We start from the raw sequence: 13,359 nt of genomic DNA on the forward strand, positions 1-13,359 counted from the left end.
ATAAGAAAAAAAACAAACAGATCTGAACACATAAAAGTTGTAAAATTCTGTTTATCAAAAAACATCACATATAAAAGCCAAAGGCAAACAATAAAAGTAGGGAAAATATCACACATAAGGTGTTGATAGCCTAAAATTTAAGGAACTCATAAACCAACTGAAAAGACAGCCTTCCCTCAAATGGGGGAATAAAATTTATACATTAATAAAATAGTAGGAGTAAAGCGTATTAAAAATGTTTTGCCTCAGAAGTAATAAATCATCAAACAATAATGAGAAATCTTTTTTTTTTTTGCCTTTAAAACTAACTACCCACACTGTGTGTTTTTCAATGACAGTGGCTGACGGCCCAGTGGTATGAGGGAAAACTTGCTGATACTGGTGGTGGGTGTGAATATAGTGAATTGTATCCAGAGCTTTTAAAAAATTTCAAATCCTCTGACTACAGTAGTTCCTCTCCTGAGTTTATCTTAACCAGAAAATAAATTTTGTACAAGGATGCATATTAACATAGTATTTACAATATAAAATCAAAAACCCCTAAGTGCCCAACAAAAAGGAGAAGGTATTTACAGCCGATGAGATCTAATCCAGGAATTCATAATAGCTAGTGCTTCTGAAGATTATTTAATGCATTAAAAAAGTAAGATTAAAATGTGTATATTGTGAAGAACGAGCTATGTTTTATGCCTATAGATGCACAGGGAACACCAGCCGACGTGTATGTAAATGGTAACTGTGGTGGTGGTGAATAATAATAATACGGATACCAATGACAACTAACACTAGCCGGGTGGGCGACCTGATTCAACCCTCCCATGGCCATTATAAGGAATCTTTCTACCCCTGTTTTACAGGTGAGGACACTGAGCAGGGGAGTGGACCTCGAACTCAGGTCCACCAGGGTTTGGGAACTGAACTCTCTGCCATGCTGCCTGATGATTATTTTCTTTTCAGCAATTTTCTGTACTTCCCTAGTTCTCTACAATGAGTATACGTTTACAATCTGGGGGGAAAAAACACAAAACTTTTTAAAAAGTGACTTGGGGTCAAGAAGCCCTGTGACAGCCTGTGGTAGGGTCCTCTCGCTCTTCCCCTTGGCTGTGGGTGGTTCTTCAGTCTTCCTTCCCATTCTCCCACTCTCTCCAGTGTAAACTTGGAGCCACCCGGCCTGCTGAGGGAGGGAAGCCCCTGTGCATGGCGGCGCCGTCCGATGGCCGAGGGCCAGTCTGGCCAACTCATTTTTCTTTCCTCTGCCTCCCTCTTTTCCTTCCCTCCTGTAGACCCTTAGGCTTTCTAGCGCCCACTGGGAATAAGCCTGGTTCAAGGTTCTGGTTTAACAAAACAAAACAGGGCATCCTGGGGTTAACGCTGGGCTGGCCTTTCACAGTTCTATGATTAAATTGCATTTTTCAGTGGTTCTGTCTTTAAACTCAAACCCTTTTAAAGAGAAATTTAAGGAGAGCAAAACATAGGAAACAGTGCCAAATGCCAATAACATATTTTAGTCGTTTGGGGAATGGGCAGCTTTAGAAACCACAAATTCCCACTTATGCAAGGCTACTTGAGCTTTTTTCTTTATTGCTTAGTGACAGAAGCCTGGCTTTAGACCATGGTCAGAGCTGTTCTCTCTTGTTTTCTTTCTCTGTCTCTGAAAACAGTTATAAAAGGTCTGAGTTATCACAATGAGAGTTGGCTAATCAAACAACAAAAACCATTTTCTGCTGCTGATGTGGCTAGCTCAGCCTAAAAGGCAGATATCCAAGTCTGTGTCTTGGTACCTGTCACCCTTGCTCAACAAGCTCGGTTATACTGAGCCATGCACTCTAAACCTGGGAGGCTCCACACATGTGGCTTCACCACCAGTTGGCAAGGCTTCGGCACCATGTGCTCAGCTAGCTGTTCTGTGTCCTTTCTCTCAAAGACAGTGTCTGAAAGGGGAAGGTAAGAGGTGGGTATTCTTTTGTGACTGTGCTTCCCCAAACCATGGCTGACACAATAGAAAACAAACAATCCCAGAGAGCTTTTTTCCTGTAGCCTTAGATCTATTCTACAAGGGATTATAAACCCAAACATCAGGGTGCAGTGATGAGGCTCTTCTTCTCAGCCCCCCACCATCAGAGCTAGATGAAGGTGTGGCCCAGGTGGTCTCAGGGCATGAACTAATAAACTGTGTCACACTACCACCAAATAAATTGGAAATAAGGGGCCAGTGAGCCCAGGTTTTCACAGCCACTCCTGAAATTACTGGCACCGAACTACTCCCACTTCAGGATAAGTACATGGCAGTGAAAATTAATAAGCAACTTTACATATTGAGTACTAGCATTGTGGTGGTAAGCGTGTGTCAGGTGTACAGACCGACTGTAGGCCACAGATAGAGTTCTGGAATGAAGAAGCTCACGTTAACTTGAGTTGGCAATCAACTAATGTGGGCGCAAGAGATTAATGTTATTCCCTAAAGGTTAAAGTAAACTGGTTTGGTGAAAACTGTAAAACGAAAACCTAGAGAAAATAAGAACTATAGAAAACTTGGAAAAAGATGCAGATATCCTTAACAACCTACTAGCAAACTAAACCTAGAAACCTATAAAAAGAATTATTATACACTATGACCAATTGGGAATTTATCCCAAGAATGCAAGGTTGGCTTAACATCTGAAAATCAAGCAGTGTAATAGACCACATTAGTAAAGGACAGTAACCACATGATTATCTCAATAAACGCAGAAAAAGCATTTGACAAAATCCAACACTTCCCTGGGATAAAAACCACTCAACAAACTAAGAAGGTAGCTTCCTGAACCTGGTACAGGCTATTATGGAAAACTCAGTTAACAGCATACTTAAGGTGAAAGACTAAATATTCTCCCAACTACTATCAGGAACAGACTAGATACCTGTTCTCACCATATCTGTTCATCATTGTACTGGACGTTCTAGCCAGGTCAGTTACGGGGGAAAAAAAGAAAAACTCCAGGTTGGGAAGGAGGAAGTAAAACCATTGCTAGTCTCAGATGGCAAGATCTAGAATATAGAAAAGCTGAAAACATTTTGCTGACATGAATGTCAGAAATTAAAAAAATATATATATATCTCTGAACAAGACTTTGTAACTATGTCCTTGTATGTTGCTTGGAAAGTCTGACTGACTAACACTATCTACTTCAGAGCTATGAAAACACTCATAGGGTCCCATTCCAAATGAGCTAAAAAGGTGGCATCAAAGCATGTAATCAATTCCTTATTTTCAACACAAAGAGGTACATATGCATTTTTATTAATAACTAATTTCCATTCCCCTAACTACTAAATACATGACATACTTTTCGGGTACATATTGAAAATATGTTTAAAGGCTATCAGTGAGTAGGATGCCAAACAGTTGCCTGCCTGGTGTCTACATATTATCTGGCCCTGCCTCCTGCACATTCTCTGGATCATGGCTACTCTGAAGAAAACAAAAATGGCATTAGTCTGATAGGCCTATTCCAGGCCCCCTTGTACTGAATCATGAAAGACTCCATGTGGACATGGGGCGTAAAGTCAGACTAGAAACAAGTCATTGCTCTCTGCTGTTGAAACTGAGGCCATTGGGTAGATGAAAATGAGAACTTGTAAGGCACAAAGGAAAGCCCCGTAAGAGACAAGGCTACTCAAATATCTTCAGAGTTAGTAAAAATAAAAGAGCCACGCAATCCAGTAATATCCACCGAGTGTGCAGTGACCCAGGTGCTTGGGAATGTCTGGGTCTAAGGGCTCTCTAGTTTCTACTTTCTTCCATAGGACAGTGACTACAGCAATGCAATTGTTACTTTGGGTTTGCTGGCCTTGAACATGCCAGATCTTCCATAGCTAACTCAGACATATCCTGACAAACCACCTCAAAACTTGGAGGCTTTAAACTTTGTTTCTTGTTTGTGCTTCGGTCCTACAGTTAACCCTTCCAACCCTAGTCTTCTTGACATCGGGCATTTGGAGCTTCCTGCTCTCCCTTTTATAAATATTTCTGCATCTCCACGTGGCCTCTTTCCAGACCAGCTCTTCAATTTTATGTAAAACAGTGCTGCTCAAAGCAATGAAGAACCGAAAAATGACCTTTTACAATCTTCTTAAATATGTCCAAGATTTTATCTTCTCTATTCTCCAGAGTCCCAGTAACACGGCAGTGACATTAAAGAAAAAAAAAATTAAGTATTTAAGTGTTTCTAAAATTGTGCCCTGAACTTTCCATATTGTAATGAAATAAACATATCTCGGCAAGTGTAAGTAGGTGTTCCAATGAACTGGTTGCAATAACTAGTTATTTCAGAGACACCTTGTCCTTCAAAAACTAGTTATTTCATTAATAATTAGCAAGGCAGTCCTGATAGGAAAACTGTAAACTTAGAGCACAGACATAAGAGAATTTCACAAGCAGGAACTCTTTAATAATTTCCCTGAAGAAAATGCTTGAATGCACTTCAGAAAGCAAGACTGGAGTGACTGCATCGCACCCTTCCTGAAGCAGCCACGACTGCTAAGCAACCGAGAGGCCTCGTCCATGGAGAGGGAGTGACTAGCAATGACACCAACATTTCAGGTTTTCTGGGTCAGTACAACTTTTTAAAAGTTTTACAATTTTTAATTTTGCCCAATAAGGACACTAAAACCAAAATCTATGATCTATCATCAGCACTTCACAAGAAAGGAAGGAGATTTTAACACCTAAAAAGTAGAAAGAGTATGCTTTCAGGAAAAAAGGATATTTTAAATGGAATATATGTGGTGTTAGTGAAAATTCACCACATTGTATTATTTTTCTCCCTTCTGTATGACCTGGTGAAAACTCCATCCCAGATGAGCCCTCAGCCCACGGAGGGAAGCTGGGAATGTTTGTGATAAGAGAACAGGGAGCTTATTGTTCTCACCAAACCATTGCTTTAAAGTGAGTTTCAACGTAAAGAATGAGGACAGTGTTCCCCGAACTTCAGTTATGTGACAACACCTTACAAGCGTCATAGCTGCATTTCACCTGTGTTGTTATTTACTCAATTTCAACTGAGTCATTTGTTTACTTAAATAAGTTTACTCTAGAATGGAAGTCTTACATGAATATTGTTAAGGGGAAAGTCAGTATCTTTTGCCATACTTTCAAGATAACACAACTGCTGGAAGGCCCTGAGCTGCAGCAGACTCTCCGTTGAAAAGGTAGATTAGCAAGTGGTAGGGGTTCAAGTCATAGCAATGTACTAGGATGAAACTTTCTGTTGCATTTAACCTGAAGGACAGAAAGAGGACTGAAGGGAATTAACTTTCTCATTATGTAATTGTCATTTAATGCCATGACCATGGACTGCCTAAAAGTGCCTCTTGTACAGACTAATGTCATTTGGTGGCCATTTATGAAATCAGAGGTGTCCTCGAACAGTAACTAAGAGCGCTGGCTAAATCAGCCTCCTTGAGTTCATATTCTGAGACTTCTCCATGTACTAGCTGGTGACGGTTGGCAAGTTATTTACCTTCTCTGCCTAAGGTTTTTACCTTTGAAATGGGGGTAACAGTAACACCCACTTCACAGGCTGGTTGTGAGAATCAAATGAGTAGATACATGTAAAGCTCTTAGAACTGTAAGCGACATACTAAAGCTCAAAAATGCTAGTTACACTTATTATTTCATACTTTGAGGAAACCAAAAGGTCTATACTTCACGTTAGATTACACCAGGCACACAGCAATACAGTACCACGTTTCTGGAAAGAACATATAGCTAGGGGATAAGAGTGACAATTCCTTGGCTACTTTGAATTAAAATGAATAACTTGGTCTACATGCATATAAGGCAATTTATTTTTCATTTGGTTTAAGTTTTCTTCCATGCTCCAGTTACTCGATCAAGGGCAAGTCTGAATGATATATTTTTGTTTTTAAGGCACAGTACCCAATGCATTTGACACAAAAAGGTCACACCGTAGAGAACGGCTTTCACAATCTTAACTGCAAGTCACTCTTTAGATGAATAAGGCCATCCAAATACATTAGGTTTTAAATTATGAAATCAATGTCCCCTCTGTTTAGAGTAAACAGAATTAATGTCAGGTTCAACCCTCAGAGTGGCCACACATGTTATGATTTAATTCTTATTATGAAATACAGTAAGGGAGGACTTATCACTAAACCATCAAATAAATAAGCTAACATCAAAAAGCAATGGTTCTAGGGGGCTCCTGAGATGGATTAGTTGGTCTTGAACAAGAAAGACGTACATTAACATATCCTAAGCTGCTGCCTTTCATGTGTCATCCCTTTTGTCCCTGGAACTATATTTAGAACAGAGAGAAGAGCAGCACTGCCAGGGCAGTCAAGTAGAAAGAGAGGGTATTAATTTAGTAGGTCTTGGTCAAGGTTAGGGCAAGAGATAGTGGACAAGTACATATTTAATTTATTAAAATATAAGGTAAGGTCATACTGGAAACTTAAAGCGATCTTAGACCCTACATTGAGTCTACCTTGACAGTGGCCTGATGAACAAAGATCTGGATTTTAAAAATATCTTGTCTTCTTCAGTCCCTGTCCATTTACTTCGGGACAGTTTCTTCCAGCCCTACGACATGCTTCTTGGTGTCACCTTTATCGCCTTCCTCTCCTTCCTTTTTAACTTTTGTGGGTTCTTCCTCCACCATGTCAGGTTGAGCACGTCAGCTTTTCCTTTTTGCTGTCAGGACCCCTCATTTGTAAGTTGCCTACCTTTCCCTCCAGACCTCTTCATTGCTAGGCTTCTCCTCTTCCGATTAGGCCAAGTTCTCGTCCTCATTTGCTTTGCTCTTTCAGGAGGGTCTCCCAACTCTTCTATTGAATTCTGCATCAAACATTAACTATTCTTTCTTAAAAATGCTATCTGTCCTTTCCTACTTCTTCCTCCCACACTGTTGTCAAGGACATTAAAAAAAATATTCCTTCACTCTACTCTTATTAAGTCTATAACCAATAGAATGCTCCAGATCCTGAAAGTGGAATTTGGTCACACCTTTTCATTTGCCTTTGCACTTGTCCCCAGGACCTGCTTCTTTTAGACGGCTTTCCTGGAGTACTTTAAGAGAACAAAAGAGCTGAATAAGGTCAGTGGCAATGCAGTGAATGCTCCTCTCCCCTTCCTTCACCACCTTTGCATCTGGTCTGGGTATCTAATCAAAAGGAGTACCGCAGGTTGGTGTTCGATAAATCTTAACTACTAGCAGTGGCTCTGGCTTTGAGTGAGCTCTACACCCCACCTATAAATGGCCTCTACGTTCTAGGGTAACTTAACTCTTCTGGATTTGTCTGATTACTTTAAAGTGACCCGAAGGGGTCATTTATGAAGGTATAGGGTCCTAGAAATGTCATTTTACTACCAAAATGAGGAGCAAAATCTCATACATTCACAAGGAGTCTGCAGCACCTGTGGAACTGTTCCAGGTGTTGGGGGTGTGGGTGAGCAACTCGGACCAGACCCCACTCTCCTGGAGCAACAGCTTCTGAGAGTATTTAAAGGCCAAGGAAGGCGATCACAGTCACACTGGTCAAGAAAACCAGGTCGAAACCATCCTATTAGGGAAGAAGGAGATCGAGTTGTTGGTGGATGGGGCACTATGCTAACCAATGCTCCACCTCCTTGAACTAGGATACGCATTTAAGAGTGGGCAGAAGGTTTAAAAAAAAACCCCTAACCCAGCCCGAAAGATAATGGGAGTCATCTGTGCTGCTCTCATGCGCAAACCTATAATTTATGGAAAGATGGGAAAGAGAAAGTCCCTGAGGAGGCCTAGCCAAGTTTTGTGGTGAAAATTCAACTGCACTCCAAGCTCAGACTGGAAGAGGTGGGGGTGGACAGGAGCAAGAAGCCACAGTAAAAATAACACATCTTGAGGCAGCCAGCTCCCTCTCTTCTCCCCGGTTCCAAGGCCATTCCTGGGCCAATGCCTTCCTCCCTTCCTCCTGCTCACCCCCTCACCCCCGTACGCCCCCATTCACAGGTTATTACTTTTTCCTCCTTGTTTTTCATTCATTATGTAAGAATCTCAAACTGGCTGTAGTACTCCTAATTCCTGTCACAAGGTAGTGCCAGCAGTATAAATTACAGGGCATCCTAGGAAGCAGGTAGTTAAGATCAAGTGAGAATGTGTGCTTTATAAAATAAAAGGGAGTTACTGGGAATTTTCAAATTATGGAAAGGAGACCATTTCCTTAAATGCATGACTGGGTATTTCATATGTTTGCATTGTATCTCACTGTGCACACTTACATGCAATTTACTACCAACAATATGCTATAAGATCTGATAACGGAAAAGACCATCACTCATAAAGGCAATGTTACTTAGCAGTAACACCCCACCAAACTGATTTTTGAGTTTCAGCTCTATATCATAATGACTACATACATACTGTACTTTCTGCTTCTTCTATTGGGTTATCGTCACTTAGCTTTATAAAAGGTATGCCTTTTAAAGGGCATGGTTACTAGTAAGTCAACTACTGTTTTCAAAGTATTTTTAATTGCCAGTATCAATGATTGCCGGGCCATTTGAAAAAGCATTTTAATTATACATTTTAATAATTTGCTAACATACTTCAATAACAATTCAACATATATTTTATTCATTTCCTTATCAGTCATATAAGGTAAATTATTATCCATGTCAGAGATGGAGACATCGAGGCCACCTAAACTAAAAAAGATGGGCAGTAGTGGTAGGAATAGAATGTGAAATAAATGTCAAATGGTCCAGGCAGGAAATCTCCTTTGTGACATTCTAAGTTGCTAATGCCTGTTAAGGTGCTCTTGCTATTCACAAACAGCTTTAACTGCTGGTCAGAAAAAAGCAGAAGGAAAGCACCTGTGTTCACAGGGTGTAGGCTAGAGCCAGCTGACAGCGCCATAAACTCGCGGCACCTTGTTAATATGACCGTGAGGGACTTTCCACAGCAGTGCTCACACTCACTATATGTCAGGCATTCTTCTACGCACTTGACATATTTGTAACAACCTCATAACCTTGGGGGGTATGTACTTCATCCCTGTTTCACAGATAAGGAAACTGAGGCACAGCAAGTTTAAGTAACTTGCTCAAGGTCGTGAGGGATGCAGCCAAGATGCAAACCCAGGCTGTGTGGCTCTAGACTCTGTGCCCTCAACCACTGGACTACCCTGCCTTTCAGAGGGTGTGCTGTAGCTAAACAACAGACTGTGGTTAATTAAGGGGTTACTGGAAAGGCAGTTGTTTGAACTCGGGACCAAACAGCCCTAAAGAAAAAACAAGAGATAAATGTTGCCGAGGTCTTCAGTTCACAAATGCTCACTTATGCAATAACAGAGCTTGAATTAACAGCCTCTTTTGAGTTCATTCTCGTCCTTGCCTTCCTCTTCCTGTAACTGACACATGCACTTACCTCATACTTATCAGGCACTTCCTCTTGCCCAGGCTCTGTTCTTAGTAGTGGGGACCAGGACGAATAAGATAAGACTTGCATTCAAGGTTGAATCTTTCGCTTATGGAGCAGGCCAAAGAGCTAGGTAACACAGGTGCATTTTATTTCGGGAATGGGTCAACAGTCTTGGCAAGAACCATAAAGTTGTCCCCTTTCTGCTTCCAGCCTCGGACCTGAGCTCACCCCACTAGGAGGGCTTTTTCAGCACGCCGCCCACCTAGAATTGTCTTGTCTTACACATATTTTGAATTCACAGCATCATAGTACATAGTGGCTGGCACTTAAATACTTGAAAGGCTGTAAAATACAGTCTGTAAGTAAAGGCGTGCCGGTAATTTCCTGCAGTGCTCATAATCATTTTTAAGATGGCAGTATTCTTTCTTTTTATTGTGGTAAATATACATAAAATTTACCATTTTCACCATTTTTAGATATATCTCATAATCACTTTTGGTTACACTTCGATAACTTTTCTAAATACTATGGCTTCTTTACTTCTAACCACTTCATGGGTAATAAAATTGTAATTCAAACAATAAGCTGGTTTTTTCAACTAGCATGACTGGCCACATTAGTATCTCAGAAAGACCAGCTTCTCTCCTGGACTGGGATGACTTCAATCCTTGTGGTGCCCCTTCCCTCCCCACCCTTGATAAATTCAGAAGCTGCTCAGAGGTCTAAAGTTTCTCTGCCTCCCTCATCCTAAGCAGCTGAATCAACTCCTCTCTCCACCCCTCTCATTATCCCATTCCATCCACCCCATTGCCATCAGTGGGGTGGAGACTCATAGCTTATAAGTGTGCTGAAGAAAACCCCAGAAGCAAGAAACTAGAATAACTTGCTCCTGCTAACAAAACAAACCAGAAAACACAGTAGGGGCCAAGACCTCACAGTAGCTGAGTTCCAAATCCTTCCTTATCCCAAGGAGACAGACTGCCTGCCTCTCTATTCTGAGCTCAGGCAATGTGGCTTAAGCAAACTCACAGAAGGAATTCAAGCCTCAAGATCCGTTTTCAGCCTTCCCCAGATCCCATGTGCCTTTTTGTCTGCATCTCGCGCAGCCAAACGTGAAAGCCCATGTAAAGAACATTACATCTCACTCTGAAAGACCTGAACGTCCTCACGAACTAACTCCTGGCTGAAAATGCTGGACCCGTGGAGACGGAGAAAGCAGCAGCCAGTTGGAAAACAAAAAGAGAGTTGTTATCTCCATGTTAAATGAAACTCAGATCTGCTTAATATCTTGGCCAACTTATGCCACAACTATTTTGGCCCTTTCTACCACCCAAAGTCTTTTGTGGCCAAAATGCACCGCCGAGCTGCTGTTTGACGCTGTGTGCCAGCAGGCCTCTGTGCCAAAGCTGAGTAACACCCTTCCTCCTTCGGGTTTTGGGGTAGCAGGGGAAGACTGCTAATTCCTTTTGTGACCACTGACTAAGAGCTGAGTGGCCAACAATTTGGTAAATTATATACACACCTAAATGTCAGCTGCATCAGAGATTTTTGCTTTCTATCCTTCCAGGAGCTGAAGGGAACCTTTAGGCTGAAGGCAATTCTAGGAGAGCTGGGTTTTTTAACCACATTCTGTAGGAGGGATACCAGCAGAACTCTGGGCGTGAGGATCCCGAGTAGCAAAGAATCATCTTGATAAGTGTATATGCCAATGATTTGAGTCAATGGAAAAGGAGGGGAATTAAAAATAGTCACAGTTATGAACACAGGTGCACGTGTGTGCATGCACACACACACGTGAGGTGAGAGAGAAGTTACCCCAAAGGTCTGTTTGGGAATCTGAGTAGGGATCAACACATAAACACACTGAACAGGTCAGCCCTAGCTATGAACGTAGAATGTGCCATCTCTAAACTTCTGAAAAACAAAAGAAAAAGCAAATCCATAGTATCATAAATCCATATGTAATTAGCCTGCTTTTCCTTTTGGACTAGAGATTAATATATTCTATGGGTTATCTAGTTCTTTGTTCTAGAACATTGCTGCTGTTGACTACAGGTCACTTGCTGGGTTGGACGGAATGGAACTATTCTGACCGCCATAGTGGTGGTTAAAATGGACCTGTGAAAATTGTAGGTAGGGGCTGTGGCCTACTTGGGAGAAGGTGGGCCTGGTCACATCTACACAGAGTGTCTTGGGCACTGGGACTTTGGCCACGTGTGGTGCTGGCACTCTGGGGCTAGCTATGGATGCATTTACCTGGTTCTATTCCCCACTCTACCCTGCTCTTTCCTCCCACCACCCCGTGGAAGGACTTGGTGGGGTTTCCCCAACAGTGGGGCCTGGCCCTGCTGCCTCCTGGATCTTGGTACCAGCTTGCCTCTAGGATTGCAGGACACTGGTGCTGGAAGGAACCAGTATAACGTAGCGGTTCGGAGTGTGTGCCCAGGAGAAGGGAGTCCTTCAGCTGCTGGGTGGATGGCGCAGCTGGTCCTATTCCTTATTCCTTATGTTTTGGTTAAGTCTAAAACATTTCACACTAAACTGAGGAAACAAAACAAAGGAGGATGTGTGCTAGAACAGGACAGCTTGGGTTTAAAGCCCAGCTCTCCTGCAGTCAGCTATTTGACTTGGGGCAAGTTCATTGCATGTGTGAAACGTGGGTAGTAACAGCATCTATCTCAGAGGGCTGTAGTCAGGGTTAAACAAGGTCATCTGTGTCCATTTCAAACAGGGTCTGGCCCGAAGCTAAGCACTCAATAATACAAGTAACATTTTGGAGGCATATAACTAGTAGATATTGTTAATATCATTTAGTGCAAGTTTTTCATTTTACAAAGATTTTAAGTATCAGAGAGATCATGTGACTTGCTAAATGATAAACTGTTGTTGTCACCCTGGGTCATAGGTATATGTCCCTCTCTTTCTCCTTGACTAAGTGATATGAAATGACAGTGAAATGAGCAAGCCCCTTGCCTTCAGTGAGATTGTGCCTTAACTCTGGATTGAGGGAAGCAGACGGAAAACCCTGGCCCTTTGTAGCTCCTTCTGCCTGTCTGTCAAATGATCAGTTCCAGCCCCCAGCAGGCAGTAGGCAGAGAAAGGAGAAAAAGATGAAACTCAAATTGGTAATTCTATTACCTGCAATTGCCTACACTACTTTCTCTCTGTACCCTTGACCTCTGCTCCAGCCAAGAATCCATTCACAATACCCTTCCCTGACTCCCTTTTTTCTTCAGCTCTAAACCTTCCCTTATACTGCCCTATCCTTTTATTGAGCCTTATGCACACCTGGGCTGCAGTGGGCTGTCTGCTGTCAGCCCAGCACGAACACCAACTCGAAGTTCACCAGACAACCTGACTGATGCAGCAAACCCCCGCGATGGCGTACTATCTTCTGCATATTTTTATTGGCCAACTTGTGTGTACTGGGTATTCTAACTGCCAGTGGATAATAAGGTATTAGGAAAATAATTTATCTGTCTTTAAGGAATATGTAAAATCAAAATATTTAACTTGTTTATATAAGATGTCCTTCATATATTTGTGAAAATGCTTGAGAGAGCTATTTAATGACAAAAAAGCAACTCATCAGCTGACCCTTGGCAAACGAAAGTCTTGGCATTCGTAGCTTGGAGCTGAAGGGGCTGAGTACGGCTCTAGCTCTCGGGCCCTTGCTGTGCCCACGGCCTGGCGGCTCTACGCAAACTGGCTGGGAAACCCCATAAAGTAGATATAAGTAATTTAATTGCTTCTCAAGTATCTAAAGTCCTGGAACCCAGGTCCTAAAGCTGGAAGCAACTGTAAAAATTGCTTAATTCAACCTTTCACCTCACAAATGAGGAAACTTATGACTTAAGAGGTAAAGTGATGAAGGTGCTTTCTATCCAAATATGACTGTGATTTTCCTTTTGGTAACAGATATAGTACAAAGCCAAAGCCTGATAAAAAAGGTGGTCCA

At 41.9% G+C, this 13,359-nt stretch overlaps 1 protein-coding gene across 3 annotated transcripts in view; it reads right to left on the reverse strand.

Annotated features, from left to right (window-relative positions):
- The window catches only part of PLEKHM3 (pleckstrin homology domain containing M3), a 171,053-nt gene that overhangs the window by 53,481 nt on the left and 104,213 nt on the right, over window positions 1–13,359 (reverse strand). The window lies entirely within an intron of this gene.

This window comes from Desmodus rotundus, chromosome 2 (assembly GCF_022682495.2).
Source record: "Desmodus rotundus isolate HL8 chromosome 2, HLdesRot8A.1, whole genome shotgun sequence".
Lineage (NCBI taxonomy): Eukaryota > Metazoa > Chordata > Mammalia > Chiroptera > Phyllostomidae > Desmodus > Desmodus rotundus.